Below are 17,899 nucleotides of genomic sequence, written 5' to 3' on the forward strand. Positions count from 1 at the left end.
TCTTGCATGATGGAAGGAGTTAACAGACCAAATTTGGTGGATGTATTACACTCACAAAGAGCAACAAGTGCCACTACATAGGTAAGAATCCAAACTATCACTTTAATATCATGATATGGTCATTACAGAAAAAGGATGTGATTTGCTTCTAGGTGCTTGGTCATCATATCCACATTACTAAAGATTGTAAATCAAAATCTTGCGATGATTAAGACTCTTCCCATCATTGACAGTGACTGTTGTGGGACCCTTGAGCAAGGCAGGTAGGTGGCAGGTGGCTGACAGCAGAAGGCAGCAGTCACACCAGGCAGGTGTGAAGGTATGTCACCTTCTGAATATGAAGCAGGGCAATGCTGAGAAAGCTCAGTCAATATTCCCTGCATAACTTAAAGTCAAAAATAGCTGTCTCATTAAAATGAATGCCATAAAATAATCTAAAAACACACACTGAGAGAAAAACACAGCGCTACCAGAGCCATGCTTTTTCCAGCAGATAACAGCCCGCCTGCCAGCTACAGTGTAAGAAATTTTATAACACATCCCAATGTATGGTGGTGCTAAATTCAAAGAGAAAAAAACTTCTCAAGGCAGAGTCCTCATCAAAAAAAGAAAAAAGAAAGAAAGAAAGAAAGACAGGTAAAACTTTAGCTTTTAGCTGCCAAGTCAAAAAAAGAACCGTTAGATAACGGGCAGAAAAGAGACAGACAAACACACAAAGTGGTGCAGGGAGACAGAGCGACCGAGAGGCGGGCAAACAGACTGACAGTAAGACAAGCAGAGCAAATGAGAAAGAAAGCCAATTACTGGTGGACAGGGAGGCAGAGACATGAAGGGAATCCAGGTAGATGGAAACGTAAGCCAGAAACAACAGAACAGAGAAAACTGTGAGTTAAAGCAATATTTCACTTTAGCCAAATATACATAACATAGAACTTCAAAGAAAAGTCGGATTTGTTTCTCAAATCACATCTTTAAGACAGTCTGTCCAGACTGATATTTGCAAGAGATCAGACTGGATTTGTGTGTCCAGACATCACCAAACTGTCTGCATGGGTTGCTGTGGTAACGACATAGGCATCAGTAATTATGCACACTGGTGATGCAGCTTTCCAACACAGAAGCAGGAGAAATGTGAACAAGCTCCCCTCCTTAAGTCCCAGCAGACAATTTATTTCAGCGTCAGTCCATGGACCGCTGTTCTCTGTGTCCTCCAGACGGCTCTGCTATTAGCAGCATGGATTCTGCTCAGCCGCCCTGATGCACTTGCGTCACTCTGGATTTGATGTCGTTGTTGTGTGTCGTGTTGCGAGTGACACAAAAGACAGTTGGAAATCCTATTTGAGCGCCCAGAGCGTCCAGACTGAGACAGAAGAAGAAATCTGATTGGAATGGCTTTTCAAACCACCTACAAATGTGGTTTGGATCTGAATTGCAAAAATCACATGGTTTTTGGCTGTCAAGACTTTTTGAAATCAACATGGATAAAATCTGGATGATCCAAAAAACATATTTGGGCTGGCAGTCTGAACACTAGTTTCCAGCAGCCTTATCCCCATGTGAAATCCACCTATACGTGTACCTGTAACATCAGGGGCAGTGTGTGGCGTGGCTCAGGAGGTAGAGTGGCCGTCTGGTAATCGCACGGATCCTGGTTTGATTCCGGGCTCCTCCGGAGATTGTGACAGTGTGTCGACGCCCTCGACACACACACTGCTCCTGATGGGCAGCTTGGCGCCTTGCATGGCAGCCTCTGTCATTGGAGTTTGAGTGTGTAAATGGTTGAATGTGAGGCAAACATTGTAGAGGGCTTTGAAAAGTTGGAAAACTAGACAAACACCATAAAAATGCGGTCCATTTACCATCAGTGCCCGCTGTTGTGAGCTTAGGCATTATATGCAGATTAAGGTCCGCATTCACTGCCATTTATTGTCAGGGTCTCTCAAATGGTTGCAAATGTTTAGTTGCAGTAGAAAAATTCTGAATAATAGAAAAGTATGTTTATTCTATCTCACATATATAGTCCAGAGCAGGATTCGAGTCGCATTTCACCCAGTGTTGGGGTTATTCCTGGCACAAAGTGATATATTTCCAAGTCCTATTCATTTCCTCTAAATATATAAACATTAACCTTCAATTTTCTGAGTCATATTAACTAGCTTGTTGTCTCGTTCATGTTCACGATTCCAGGATTTCCGACATGACCTGAAAAAAGGATGAGACAAGGAAATTTTTTCCATAGATATTATGTAAAAAATAGGTTAAAAAGGTTAAAGAATGTAATGGAAGTATTGAATTATAAATTAGATCAATGACTGTAATGTATTGCTGAAACTGGAACAGTAATACCTTACTTCAGAGGAAAAATTGGGGGGAAAAAATCTGATTACACCTACATGTAATTATGCATGCCTTAAAAAGCAGTTCCTCTAATGATAGCGACCAACAACTTAAAAACAGCAGCAGATCGGCCCATAAAATCAGACAGCTCTGAGGCAGAGAAATGTGTTTCATTGATTTCCTAACCACAGTGGCTGGTTTATAATGCAAGTGGATTGGGACCTTGACGTCTGGGAGAAACTGTAGGTGCTTGGGGTGCATTTACATGGTGGTACGGTGCTGAAAACTAACCATGGAAATATCACTTTGAGGACAATCAGGAGTTTGGGAAGTTAAAAGAATAAAGTGGAGAGGGTGTAATGAAATGACAGACAGAAACGAAGGCAAAAATACATACAAGCACTAAAGCTGAATGGATGCATAAACAAGTGGAGAAAACTAACAAACAGAAAAGTGCGAAAGGAAGTGAGGCAGGAAACCAGAAATAGAGAAGAACATAACTTGCAAATTGACAGACAGACAGACAGTTGTAAAGCCGAACAGCAGACTGTAACTTATCTAAATGCAGACAAACAAAACGAGGAGGGGAACACGAATTTTAAGATGGCAGACAGACGCCGTGTCAGTCTAAAATAGGGAGCAACTCCCTGACACACCGGCTGGATTTCCATTGACACCGACTATATCAGCTAAAAAATAGCTTAACTTCCAGACAGACAGTTATCACGGGCTAACAGTCTGATCCCTCCTTTCAAAACACAACCGGATCCACTGTCAAAACCAGTTCTACCATAAACACACACACACACACGTAAAGCTCTCTGGCGCACACGTATCTGTGCGCACACAAACACCCACATGCGTGCACAGCGAGATGGCTTTTGTCTGCTCTGAGCCCCAAATGCACTTAGACAGGCCTGCTTAAACTGCTCACTTTAATTCTGAGGCTGTGGCAATAGCATAAAAATAACTTTTTTCTTAATTTACACACACACACACACACACACACTCACACACACACATGCAAGTACTCCAGAGTGTAGCCAAGCCAATTAAAGGCAAGTAGACGTGAAGAGAATCAAAGAAAGGAGACATTATTTATAACTTCAAAGACTTCTGTGGCAATATGACTTCTTCTGCAGAGGAGCGCGGCCGCCTCCCCTTTGCCAAGGTATAGAAGTTCACTCAAAGCTTGTACTATAGCAGACTGTGGGGTGCTTCAACAGAACTGGTACTCAGTGACACACACACACACACACACACACACACACACACACACACACACACACAGACATACAGTATTATCAAAGCGACAGAGAATACAGATAGAGGTGGCAGTAAGGCAGAGGAGAGATGAGAGAGAGATGTCAAGAGGAGAAGAGAGGAAAGATTAGGGAAAGAGCGGCTAGAGAAGAAAGAAACCGGGGGAGAGAAAGACTAGAGAGAGCACTGAGAGGAATGTCACAAAGAGACAGAGAAGGTAAAGACGGTCGTATAATCTTTTGGATGGTTTGTACGAGCCTTTGCGGAGAAAGCAGAGCGCTGCACAGCAGACCTCAGAGTGCAATCATCTGCAACTGGTCTGAAATATCACACGAGCGGTGCTGCTGCCTCGTGGGAAAGCATCTCTGTTTTCTCAAAGATAGCTGATAAAATATAAAAACAGCAGCAGGGATCGGCAATTTCATATTTTCTTGAGTCGATTCCAGTTCCGATAACTTGAGGTGAAACTGAATGAAATGAAATCGATTCAAAACCGGTTCCGTTAGTGCAAAAATATTTGCCAGCCCACAAATTGTTTCAGGGTATGGGAATATTCAGATTAATATCAGCATTATTCTATATCCATGTAAGAATATAGCTTGTGTGTTTGGGATGGTCAGTCTTTCTGTTGGTTTAAAAGTTTAAAAATGAATGGGACTCCGATTGTTTGATGCTGAAATCTTCAAAGGGGCCAAACAGATCTGACCAAAGCAGACACAGACTCGACGCACATCAAACTGATTGGTATGGGCTGTTTGAATCAAAAAGAATCAATTGCAAACTTGTTGAAAGCAAATTATAGTTTGAGAATGCGGCTGGGGTCAATTCCAATCCCGCTTCCTTTCAGACTCAATTCTCAGAATTGATGTGCTGGAACCAGGGATCGACTCTTTTGGTGTCAAATCTCCATCGTCAGGCGGGTAAACCACAAAGCAAGGCACAGCAGATGAGTACGGCAAGCCCAAAGGTTCAGCTACAATTAGTCTATAGTTGGCTTTTTTTGCTGTGAAAAGGGAAAACTTGAGAAACTTGGCATAATAGTGGAATTAATTTCTGTTAGCAACAGGACAATAGAAAGCAGATTTCCCAAAAGCTCAGAGTGTTGTCAGCGTAATGAGCAAAAATCACGGTGTTGTGATGAAAAGTTATTAATAAACTTTATCTGGGGACTCGCTGGTGTTTTTGGAGGCTCATTTGCGAGCGGCTTCATTGTCAAAGTTGTGCATTTTAACCAGTTTCCTACTTTTTAAATGGGGACTTTCAAGTCTCACCAAAAATATTCCTTGTAAAGCTACAGAATATTATCTATTATTGGTGGTATATTGATATTTACTATATTTGAAATGTCGTCAACTTTGAATAAAACAGCATAGAAAAATATCACTATCTAATCTTAATGTTAGATAGTAGCACTAACGCTGCAGCAAACAACAATTTTTCTTTCCACCCACCATCTTTGCCTTCCTTTTCCTGGTTGATTGACACGTCCACGCTAACACGGTCTCCTCTTCATGTGTCCCAACAGGCGTGGCGTGTCAGTAAATACAACCATGTGAACCCACAGTGCATAACCACAGACCCGACACGCTTTTGTATGCAGGTCACACGTTTGACCGAATGAGCCGACCGAAAAATGAGCGAGGGGTAAGGAGAGTTAACGCTCGGACCAGGGGGTGACCGGTCCCGTGATCTGCCTGCTTCAAATTCATAGAAAGGAAGGTCTCTCTCTGTCTTTTTTTTATTTATTTATTTTTTTTTCTCACAGAGGAGCGGCAGGATCTAAAGCTTCAATGAAACGAGACTGGCTCTACCTCTCAGTCCATGGATGCTACACACACAGACACACAGCTATATCCACCCAGTAATACTATAGATCCTGTTTAAAGTGCCTGTGGATAACCTTTTTCCACTTCCCATGGATTCATGTGTGTGTGTGTGTGTGTGTATTAGTGATTAATCCAGTGGTACTAGGAGGTGGTGATGCCCTGAGGCTGTACTTTCCTCTGATGAGATCTTGACAGCCAGGGTTTACTCCTCAGCATCTCCCTCAATTTCCTCCCCTCATGCTTTTCAGTTCCAGCACCCTTGTCACTTCTTCTTCTTCTTCTTCTTCTTCCTCCTCCTCCTCCTCTTCTGTCTTTCTCATCCTTAATTGCTTACCTCCCTCGCTCCTCCCCTTTCTTGTTCATCAGTTTAACACGATTCAAGCCCTCATCTCTCCCCTCTTGCCTCTCGTCTCCCTCCTCTGTTATCACCCCCCTCTCCCTCAAATGGATCTCTTCCTGTGCTTCACTCACTGCACCGTTTCCTCTTGCCGTTCGTTCTTCACCTCAGGGTGCACCTTGAAGTCTTCTCTCTCGATCGCTCCTCATATCCTCTCTCTCCCTCCCCCCAGCTCTTCTCTCGGTCTAATTTTCTCTCCCTCCCTCTCTGCAGGTGATTAGCGGCGTAGAGGTCAAAACATGTGAGCATGTGAAATGAAACAACTTCACCCCTAATCCAGTAACATGTGTGCAATACACACACACACACAAGGCATATAAAAGCACACACACACACACAAGTTGTCAGTGAGGAAAAATAATTGTCTGCTTTCCTCAAGTTGCCACCATGTTCTTGTTATCAGATAGCAGACCAAAAGGTGGTTTAGAAAATGTCTGTAATCTCCACAATACACAGATCCTCTCCTCCAGCACCTGGTCAAGAGTGTGTTTCCGTGGTCGGAGACTTGCTCACTTTTATCTGAACAGCAAAACCAGAGATTTTCTCAGGGGTTATTGCCCATCCTCCAAAGCCACAGAGCAGAGACGGCGCTACATCTCGTATACAGGAGAGAAAGCAGTTCTGCATCTGGAAGTGAGGAGGCTGGAAAGAGCATCGATAATGAATCTCCAGAAAATATATAAAATGTGCGCATTACAAAATGTAGGCTACAGTCTGATAAATTTTGCAGTGGTAGTAGTTCAATTTCTTTCCTAGAACCTGTTGCATCCATTTTCACTGTAGACCAGCACAACATGGGCTGTCAGATAGCGTGAGACATTTTAAGCCTAATGTGTGAATTAGATTGGACTGTCTCTCAGCTTTATCGGGCAACATTGTGGCAACGTCCACAGTTCAAGGCCCAAAGCGGTCACTGTTTTTGTTGGGTTTCCACATAAGTCATCAGTATTATGAACTACAGCTGCACTACATGAAAAATCTCCATTCTAACAAGTCGCTCCGTCTTATATTCACTGATAAAGTAACAAGTTGATTAGCCTTGGAAACAAGTGGGATTATCTCATCCCACTGGCATTTTGTAACCGCTTTAAGCAAAGCAAGACCGCCGATCTCAAAATAAGACTAAATGAGTTGTTGAAAAGGAGATAGTTTACGGCGGACAAGAGTGCCAGTCCACTCAATTCTGCCCTAAAGATCCATTCATTCATTACAAAGTGGCATTTCGAAAGGTCACTTTTTAGGTGTTTGCGAAGTCCTGCAGCTCAGGAGCAGAATGCAGCGTGGATGGAGTTCACAGCAGCGGCACACGGCTGACAGGTTTTTGGTGACCAGAGGCACCGGTGCAGCGGTGGCACACAAACACAACGGCTGAAAATGGCCAGGATCAGAAAGAACAATCTTTCCGTATATAGTAGTTACTAATATCAGTAAATTTGTTTTTCATTGTTGTGTACTGCTAGTCTTTTTAGATCCTCACATACTTGATACTGTGCATATTTCATACTTCCATCTGTAATCCAGACTTGAACCATGTATTTCATGTGTTGGCTGTTGGCTGGATATGTTTACATAGCTCCCATTTTCTTCATTCTTACTTAAATTTCATTTTTCTTTGCTGTATTTTACTAACCGCTGCAGCAGTGGCCTAATTTGAGTCATCCGTCATTAATAATTTATTAAGCAATTTCTGCATTTGACCCATCCTACTTATTAGGAGCACTGGGCAGCCACTGGGGATCAACTCCAGTTCTGAGCCAGTGCCACCGACAGGAGACATAACCTACTGTTTTCTTCTCTTTTTTAAACATACACAAGTGACACAGAAGCCCCAGCTGGGATTCGAACCCCAGACCTTCTCGCTATGAGGTGACGGTGGTAACCATTAAGCCGCCACGCCGCCCCCTCAACAACTGCGGTTTTCGTTGCAGCTCCGTCTCTGTGATGACGTAAGCCACAGCCATCATTAAAGTTTCCTCTAAAGTTTACCCTCAAGTACCTTTACTCCACTTTTCTTTCCCTTGTCCCCCACTTTCCCTTTTTGTCTCCCTTCTTCTCACTTTCACGTTCGCAGCTTTCGCCATATGGTGCCTCCTCAGCTCCCCTTATTAACGCTGCCGTGCACCCAAACGCACCCAAAACTGTGTCGCACCCGCAAAAAACGTGATGCTGTGATCTCTCTCAACATCACATCAGCGCACCGACATTTGAGAAGATCTGTCTGTTACAAAGTGTTAATTGATGAGACCACAGACAGTGAAATTATCCAAGTGTACCTCTTGGATTGTTTGGTGCATACTGCTATGGTTTATGCAACACTCCAGCATGAACTATAGCAGGCAACATATGATATCTCAAATGTGAGAGAATCATTCATGAGGACTTGTAACAGCTTTAAATTTAAATGCTACACTACACTGATTGATAGTAGTAACGAGCATTATGCAGAAAAGAAGAGGGGCCATTTTAGTTCTAAAGGTTTTTTTTTTTATGAAACTGTCTAGATTAATACATCTTAAAAGTGCATACCAAAGTGTCTGTGACCAACGAGCCCGGAGACTGATCTGATTTCCCCCTTAAATCTGGTTGGTTGCAACTCTTCATTGAAGCTGCATCACACTTACACTGCATGAAATATTCAAACCATTGTTTTGTGGCTGCATCATAACATCAAATAGAAGCTATCTGGATGTCTTGTGCATCAATTTATGCACGTTTCCCTGCACTTTAGCAGCGCATATTTGATATCTTTGCAAACACTGGGATCTTCATTAGAATTTAAAATGAAGCTCTGGGGCGCACTGGTGGCTCACCGGTAAAGAGCACACACCATGTACCAGGGCTTAGTCCCGATCGCAGCGACCGGGGTTCAAATCCGACCTCAGGTCCTTTGCTGCATGTCATCCCCTCTCTCTCCCCTGCCCTTCTTGCCTGTCTCCACTGTGACTGTCAAATAAAGCAGAAATGCCAAAAAAATAACCTTAAAAAAAAAAAAAGAAAAAGAAAAAGAAAGCTCAGACACAGACAAACCCACCAATGGGAGCGGCCGAGTTGAAGAGGTTAATGTGAGTTGCAGGGTTAAGACGGGAAACGGTTTATTGCATAAGCACAATTTTATTGCATTTTCTCCGTGCAATTTTGTCTAAACGCCAGACTTTTTTTAATTGTATGCTAAAGACTTCTTAAAACACTCTCTCACACAAACACACACACCCGCTCTTCTCACTTACAGTGCACACTGAGCCAAAATTTTCGACCATGCATAATTGATGAGCTCCTGCACTCTCTCTCTCTCCTTTACACACACACACACTCATACAGTGTCTTTCTCGCTCTTTGCACATGAGCACAGTCTATCGTAGTCCTGCCGTCTCTCACGCAAGACTCTTTTCTTCACTCTGTGCCACAAATACCAGCACTAAATGTCTCCCAGACTGACTGCCATTCCCTCACAAACGTATGTGCGCACACACACACACACGCACACACACACGCACAAACACACACCATTTTGTCAGTGTCTTCTCCTCCCTGTACTTCCAGTGAACCCCAGTAGCTGTGAAGTGTTGATTCAGAGAACTAATCAACAGCCCAAGCCCTCCAGAGACACCAACCACATGTTGGCTGACAATGCCACCATGACCTTCTGCATGTGTGTGTGTGTGTGTGTGTGTGTGTGTGTTTGCATGCTTGCGATAGGCCTCCGTGTTTGAGAGAAGGGGAGAGTGTGTGGGTGTGTGTCCTCTCTCTCCCCCTGACAGCACGACACACAAACAAGCGCAGGAGTGTACTCCATTTTTCACCTCTGCCTCGTACGGTTGCATAAATAGAAAGTGTAGATTGGATGCAAGCGTCTCTCAAGTCTCGAGTGACCACAGGAATACACACGCGCGCACACACTCTCCGTCTCCATTATTTCCCCCCCATCTCATTTTTTCCTCACTCGTTTTCCTCCATGTATTCTCTCTCTCCTCCATTCCCCTCTCACCCCGATGTATCCTCCCATCCCTCCCATTCCTCCCTCTTCCACCGTTTCAAATTTATTAGCTGTGACATAAGCAGAGAACACGAAAAGCCGTCACTGCCATTCCCATACACGCACACACACACACACACACACACACACACACTGAATGGAAAATATTCACACCTCTTCTGGGAGCGGGAGCTGTCATTTGCTAAAACAAGAAATGGAAGGCAAGAAAGGGAGAGGGGGAGGTAGGTAGAGAGAGCTCAAGAGAGAGAGAGAAAGATGCAGACAGAGAATGAAGTAAGTGTGAGAACAGGAGAGGAGAAAACAGGGAGGGGGTGGGTGAAAAAAAAATAAAAAAATAAAAAATAGAAAAAAAGTTTTTTGTTTCTTGTTCTTCCAAAATGAATTTCAAGGCTCATGTGCTCTGGGTGATGTTGGCGTTCATGGCCTAACAGCCCCAGATAAACATAGCCTCAGCTCCGAGAGAAGGACAAACCGCCAACATCATCTGGTGTACGGAGATAGAGAGAATGAGAGGGAAAGAGGGAGAGGTATTGGAGGGAGGAAGAGGGAAAAAAAAGTGGGTGAAGGAAGCGGTGGGGGTGATGACACCAGAAAGTAAAAGATGGGGCGATTCGAGATGGGGAAGAAAGGACGTGAGACCAGTGGAGAGAAAGCAAACAGAAGAATAAAGAGGATGCTGTGAGCAAATGAGTGAGGAAAAAAAGGAGAAAGAGGGCAGAAAGAAGAGCAAAATCTCGGGGTGTTTTCACAGCTGCCTTGTTTGGTCCGATTGAATCGATCTTCGGTGTGTTTTCCTCGTTGTCGCGGTGCATTTTGACGGTGTGAACATGGACTCGCCGACATTCAACACAACTACAGGAGGCATCGCGCGTTTCAGGCTGAAGCAACAAAGAATCAATCACTCCACTGATTCAAACCAAAGCAAACAGGCTACAGGTGTGACAAGGCCCTCAGTTTAACCACTTTTTTATTCGGTTGAATAATTTAACCATCTTTTTAGACTGGTGTATGTATGTGTATTGACATAAATTCTGTGTGTGTGTACATTATACCTGTTTTTGAAGTGGATGTCCCTGCTCGTGTCAGCATTTGCATATTTTGAAATGCACTTTTAACTATTTTTTTAGACATCTGTGGTTTGCTATTGACCCCTGGATTATATATTGTAATGCAATCTTAAAATAAATATTCTTTTGTGTCAAAGGATTATTTTTATCTTAGCTTTTTTTTTTTTTTTTTTCGTCACAATGTTAGTACAACTACAAGCTAAAGACTAGAAATCCCTAAACAGCCCTTGGCATTGCAGACTCCAGACAAGGATGACAGGTCACAGATCATCAGAGAGTCTTTCCAATGCATGAGCAAAGTTACAGACTTTGCCCGTGCATTAAAAGACGGCGTCTTATCTTTTGAAAATTTTAGGAAGGCATGCATCCAGATTTTTTTTTTTTTTTTTTTTTTTTACAGAGCCGTACGTATCTCCTCTACCTGAAAATCATTACGAGCCAGGCCACGTGGAGGAATTTAGCTGTTTTGGCGGGTCAGGTGTCTGGGTGAGTCGCTACACAGGATCCGATTCATCCTTTGTGACCTTCACATTTGCTGAAAAGGAGCTGTATTTCATCAAAACGGACTACAAATCGCGAAACGTTACATTTTCTAAAACCACTGAAATGAGTGCAGATTCATCATCTCATCACATAGGATAATCCAGGAGTGATTCTTAAACCCAAAGTCCAGCATAGCCAAGCATACTTCTCATAGGACTTCCAAAAAAAAAAAAAAAAAAAAAAAAAAAAAAAAAAATGTACCTACAGCACTTAGGAATAGGAATATTAGGGAGAAATGTAATTTCTTTATTGTTTCTGTTCTCTAAGATCAGGTCATTGTTTACTCTCCTGAATGTCTACCACTGCATCACTGGGAGAAACCAAGGCATTTTGAGTGTTTTGTAGGAGGATGAACACACACAAAAATACAGAGGGATGACTGTGGCGGCTCACCTTCACAACACCCCAATATTGATTTACTCCTCTCTCTCGACTCCGCCGCTTTTCTCTCTCTCTCACTTTGTTTCCTCTGTTTTCACCTCTCCGGTTTGTCTTTTTCCATCTGCCTCTCCCTCCTTCCCATAATCTCATAATGGTTCATATCACCCTCAGTGTGTAACAGAGACAGAAGTTAAAGTTTATCGCTCAATCTCGACACTCCTCTAAAGCTTAACTACGATGTCCGGGGCAACAATAAAGACAGAGTGAGGATACTAACAGCTTATAGGACTCAGCAGCCTGAAGGGTGAAGGCTCTGTGCCAGGGTGACTTAGGAGCCAGTGTGTGTTAAAATGACTGTGTGTGTGTGTGTGTGTGTGTGTGTGTGTGTGTGTGTGTGCCAGAAACAAAATGTGTGAGTGCTCGTGCCTACAATATTAGATTTGTTTGTGCAGCATCATGTATTTCAACTGTGTGTTTGTGCACATGATGCAAAGTATACTCTTACCTGTGTGTGTGTGTGTGTGTGTGTGTGTATGTGCATGTGTGTGTGTGTGTATGTGCATGTGTGTGTGGGTGTATGCATGTATACACCCGTACTTGCATATGTGTAATGAAGCTTGTGCGTCCTGAGTTGGACTGTATATCAAATCACACAAGTTATCCCTGAATGACAGAAGCGTGTGTTTGACTGGTGTGTGTGAGAGTTTGTGTGTGTGTGTGTGTGTGTGTGTGTGTGTGTGTGTGTAAGGCTTCTGTGCTAGTTTGTGTCTGTGTGCACATAAATATGTGGATGTGCGTGAGAGGATGTGTGTGTGTGTGTGTGTGTGTGTGGGTCTGTTTGTGTGTGTGTGTGTGTGTGTGTGTGTGTGTGTGTGTATGTTGGCCTCCATGGTGCCAGTCAGGCATGACAGGAGGAGAATTAAAAGCCGTAGGCACCGAGAGACCTTCTCACAGACCAGTGGTGTGTGTGTGTGTGTGTGTGTGTGTGTGTGTGTGTGTGTGTGTGTGTGAGTGAGTGAGTGTACAGAGAGAGTGACCTTCTCTCCAGACTAGTGTCACAGGCGGTTGGTTTTGGTACCAGCCCTTTGGCTTTATGGAGGCCTATGGGCAACTTATACTGCCGTCTGGGAGAGAGTTTAAATGAGGTGTGTGTGTGTGGTGGTGGTGGTGGTGTGTGTGTGTGCGTGTGTGTGTGTGTGTGTATAAATACCCACCAACTCTACTGGAACAAACTCTCTTCTCTCAGTCAGTCCACCCATTTTCCTGCCTCTCTTACTATCTGTTTCCCCTTCATCTTTGATATTGTCATGAAAGAAAAACGTATTTGGAAATGCAAAAAAAAAAAAAAAAAAAAAAGGATATCCCTGTTTTATTTGCATTACTCCTAAAAAAAAAAAAAAAAAAAAAACATCACGGCATGCCAGCTGTAGCCCAAATCAAACATCACTCTACAATGAAACATTTTTACACACCAGTGAAAGAGTGAGCGAATGAGGGAGTGTACGCAGGCGTGTGTAAATACGGCGTGTGTGTGTGTGTCTTCGCCTGCTCATGACGCTAACCGCACTTGGGAACAAGCGATGAATTTTTCAGCGGATAAAAGATAAGGGTCATCCCTCCTTCCTTTCCACATCTGCCTTTTTCCTGAATCCATCCATCCGTTCATCTAGCTGTCTATAAATAGCTGACGAGTCGCTGCTCCGTCCATAGCAGGGGATGTTCAACCGGCGCTGGAGGCCAGAAACACTGTCGTGTGTCAGGCACAGCGTGATAGTCTGTGTTAAAGGCACACACTGATTTTAATTATAACGTTGTGTGTATTATTCTTGAGTTGTAGGGCAGCCTAATTAGAATTCACGCGCACGACAAACCGTTTCCTTGAGCTAGGAAACACAGAGCCAATTTGACATGTCGGATTGAATCTGTGTCACCAAAGTATGACAGTCAGAGGTCTGCTCCATTTAAAATGAATAGGAGAGCCTGGACTCTGCTATTTCTTGTCTCCTGTTTATTGGATGTTTTCCTGAATCTACACATCTCCGTGTGACTTTTTTTTTTTTTTTTTTTTTTCATTTTAAACCTCGAATTTCCCCGTGGTCAAGAGGCAGCTTGGCTTTCGTTGCAACTCAGCTCACGCACAGCCTTGCTGCACACACACTTATGCACGCGGACACACACACACACACACATACGCACATGCACATGCACTCTGTCGGTGTCCCTCTCTCTCTCGCTTTCTCACACACGCTTTCTCCCAGTGCCTCTGTAGACCCAATTAGAGAGTCATAATTACTGCCACACAGGAAACGGAGGAAAGAAACAGAGTTTTTCATTAACATCCATTTTTAACCCCAAACTACATAACTTATAACAACAATGTCCTCAAATGAGAGGAGAGGAGAGGAGAGGAGAGGAGAGAAGAGAAGAGAAGAGAAGAGAAGAGAAGAGAAGAGAAGAGAGGAAAGGAAAGGAAAGGAAAGGAAAGGAAAGGAAAGGAAAGGACTAGTTGCAGGTGTGTGTGAGTGAGATGGGAGCGGGGAAAGAGCATGGCTGCAGATGTTAAATGGGTGTTTATGCTGCTAAAGAAGTTCATTTATAAAACCTGTCTGAATCATTAAAAATGTATGCACTCTCATTCACACACTCGCACGCACTTTACAAAGCAAAAATATGATTAATCCTACCAGCCTCAAAGACCTTTGTGCATGATTATAGCTACAAAATACACACCAAGTTAGATGTAGCTATAATCTGCATTGTGACTCTGACGTGTATCATGCAGCTGTGCACATTTCTACCTTTTACCACGAGTGCTGGGTTGATGCAAAACACCATATATGGAAGAGTGAAGCGAGTCGGCTGATGCAAGCTCACATTCTGCAGACTGCTGCTTCCTATGAATTTATTCAGCTGCAAGAACATCACAGCCTCTGCTGGGGAGAGCGAGAAATTTAAATATCGGTATAATTGAGCCTAATTTGCCTCTGAAAGCAATCCAAGCGCAGCGCTAATGTTATAATTCATGTTTATGTGATGATAAAGTATCCAAAGAAAAAACATTTTAGTGCAGCCCGCACCAGCGCCACGACTGGCAGCCCAAACAGGGAAGGATGTGGAGCCAAAATGTAAAAATACCCGCACACCACTGCGATGTAAAATCACAGAGGAAGCAATGTAGATGCTTCGAGCATTCGATTTATTTATTCGTATGAATATTAGGAACTTTGGCAGCTCAGCTCAGTGATTAAAGAGACAGTCCTGCAGCTCGAGTGTTTGATCAAAGCCCTGTCAAAGTGTCCTTGAGCAAGACAGTGATCCCTGACCTGCTCACTCTAGACAGGAGCAACATCTAATTATTTCTCAACTCTCATTCTTTCCGTGCTCAGGAGAAGAGGATGCCACGCCAAATTGCAATCAGGAGTTCGACCTTCCAGCTCCTATAATGCTGTAAAATGTAAACTATAAAGCCCAGGCCATCCTGTCGCCTTCAATGTATACTGTTATGACAGTATTTCCACCTCTAGTGGCACACCTCGCCCAGAGCTGTCAACCTGTCCAAGAGAATTTCAATTACTGCTCGTTTTATTGGCGGACTGAAGAAGTGCTTGGTGTGTGTCTCACAGGCGGGTGGCGGGTGCTTCATACACCAACGTATATGCCATTTTGTCATTCTCTCAGTGTGTAGGAGAGCATGGCGTGCCAAACTGCCAAAGTCCATGGAGAAATGCTGCAGCTGAATGTTGCCCTGCTCACCGGTGAACTGCTATGACCTTTTCTGAACGCTTTAGGGTCCCATGGTAAATTCGGCATACCAGGCGGCACTTATTCCAGCAGCATGTAAGCTCGTGCAACTGGGCTGCCTATTATTTCCTGCACTCCTCCTTTCGCCAAAATGCACACTGGGGGAGGTAACAAGCACTACAAATCAGTTTTAAAAGTTGACATTTTATGGAAATATGTGCCGCTTGGTGGAACATAAGAATGCCAATTTACAAGTGGACCCTGACAATTCAGGAGAGTTCTTGTTACGGCGTATGTTTGACATTTAGTGCAGTTAGTGCTGTGTACAAAATCACCGGGTCGAGCCATTATATTTAGAATTGAACAGTATTTTGTACAATCCATGCCTTGTTTTTTTTTTTCTTCCCCTCAAACTACATCTGCAAGAATAAACTAGATTGGAAAAATCAATACCTAAACAATATAATAAGACAAGAGAAATAGCAGGCAGAACATTCAGCTCTAGATATTACTCACAAAGATGCAGATAGATAGATAGATAGATAGATAGATAGATAGATAGATAGATAGATAGATAGATAGATAGATAGATAGATAGGAAGCACAGGTGGGTGAAAAGCAACTAAGCAACAATCATTCAAATTAATAAGTGCAAGGGACAAGCAAAATCACTTTCACCTCTCTCCTCCCATTGACTTGGTCCAGCCGTCTAGTTCATTTGTCTTCATGAAGCCCAATAATCCACAGTTGCTGGAGACACGGTCACTAAAAACATGCTTCTCATTAGTCGCCGGTTTCAGTGATTTATCTGTCGAGAAACAAAAAGGTCTTTTCTTTTTCCCTCCTCCTTTACTTCACTCGTCTTTTCTGTGAAAGGGCAGTGGGCAAACATCTTTTCAGCAGCATTACTGCCACCAACTGGTTTGGAGTGTGAAGAGAAAAAAAACTTTGGATGGTACAAATCAAACTGAATTATCATTCTTGTTCCTTTTAAATACCTACAGATGAAAAAAAAGAAAAAGAAATGGGGAAAAAAGAACTCAAGAATGTGATTTAAAGCCATAATGATCACAAACAGTCTTTAGACTTTATATTAATGTTTTCCTTGTTTGTCTGTCTGCCCTGGGACGTGCAGGGTGTTTCCCCTGCCCTCCGCCCGGTGAGTGCTGGGACGGGCTCCAGCACCTCCAGCGACCATTACAAGGATAAGTGTTTTGGAAAATGAATGAATGAGTGAATGTCAATCCATTTGCAGTCTTGGGAGGCTGCAGCCTATCCCAGCATGCAATGGGCAGAAGGCATGGACACACCCTGGTCAGGTTTCCAGTCCATCACAGGACTAATAATCACACCCTCATGGAACAAAAATCTACTTTTTCCTCAAGTCTTTACAAGTCCTTACAATACCATGTAAAATGGTATACTTCACTGTCCCCTCGGGAAAATTTGTTGTGGAAACAGCGTTACATGGGCACAAAAAAATGAGAGGGGACGTGAAAGTCACCCTGTGGCAATCATCAAGTTGGTTACAAACTTGATGATTGCCAAAAACACATATCCTGAGCAAAATCAGCAGCCAACGCCATGGTCGAGTTTTTTCCAGTGTGAAACTGCAGCGTGCCGAGGACAAAATCCAAAAGATGGATGAAAAGATGGACAGGATGGTGCTTTCCATATCATCACCATATAATAGGGCAGGTTAGGAAAATGCTATAGATGCCATCATGCCAGAGGGCAGCACGGAATGAGGTTTTTTTTTCCATTCTATTTGAAAAAATTAGACAAGCGCCACGGTCCCTCAGTGCCCTCTACTTCAAAGAACAACATTAGTGTAACTAGGATATTTGCTTAATATATATATTTAATTTTTTTTTTTTCCATGGGTAGATTATCATCATCATATACAATGTGAGTTCTGAGCTGGTGTGCAAGCTGGCAGTGGGATGGGCCGGGACTATTTGCATATTTATACACCCATGAATATTTGATGAAAGCAAGGTGTAAAGTTATATCTAAGTCGTTTTAAGGCATGGAGGGATGTATTTTCATGGAAAAAAAACATCTAAACATATAATATTGATGATTTTTTTAGGGGTTTGATGAGTGGCTGGAGGGGAAATGAACTTACCAGAGTGGAACTGAGTTAAACTGAACGACGCAAAACTGCACTGGAACTGAATCAAGACTGAAAATATATTAACCTCACACAGCCACAGAGAGGGGAGGGTTGTTTTATTTAGTTTCTCTCTTTCATGTCGAATATGCAAACTTCCCTGGCAGAGGTTAGGCTGAAGTGGCAGCTAAATGGTAAAATGGTAAGTGGAATCAAATTTGCTGCCTGTGGCAAATC

The 17,899-nt window shown here is 43.1% G+C and overlaps 1 protein-coding gene across 3 annotated transcripts in view; it reads right to left on the reverse strand.

Moving 5' to 3' along the window:
* Positions 1–17,899, reverse strand: part of grm8a (glutamate receptor, metabotropic 8a) — a 283,521-nt gene that overhangs the window by 238,795 nt on the left and 26,827 nt on the right. Inside the window, exon 1 of one of the 3 annotated variants that reach the window (XM_030046273.1) lies at positions 16,228–16,368. The exons of the other annotated variants lie outside the window; for them this stretch is intronic. The gene's annotated coding sequence lies outside the window, so the exon portion shown is untranslated. Of the gene's footprint in view, positions 1–16,227; positions 16,369–17,899 lie in introns of those variants that run through there. 3 annotated transcript variants of the gene reach the window in all.

Source organism: Myripristis murdjan, chromosome 23 (genome assembly GCF_902150065.1).
Source record: "Myripristis murdjan chromosome 23, fMyrMur1.1, whole genome shotgun sequence".
NCBI classification, from domain to species: domain Eukaryota; kingdom Metazoa; phylum Chordata; class Actinopteri; order Holocentriformes; family Holocentridae; genus Myripristis; species Myripristis murdjan.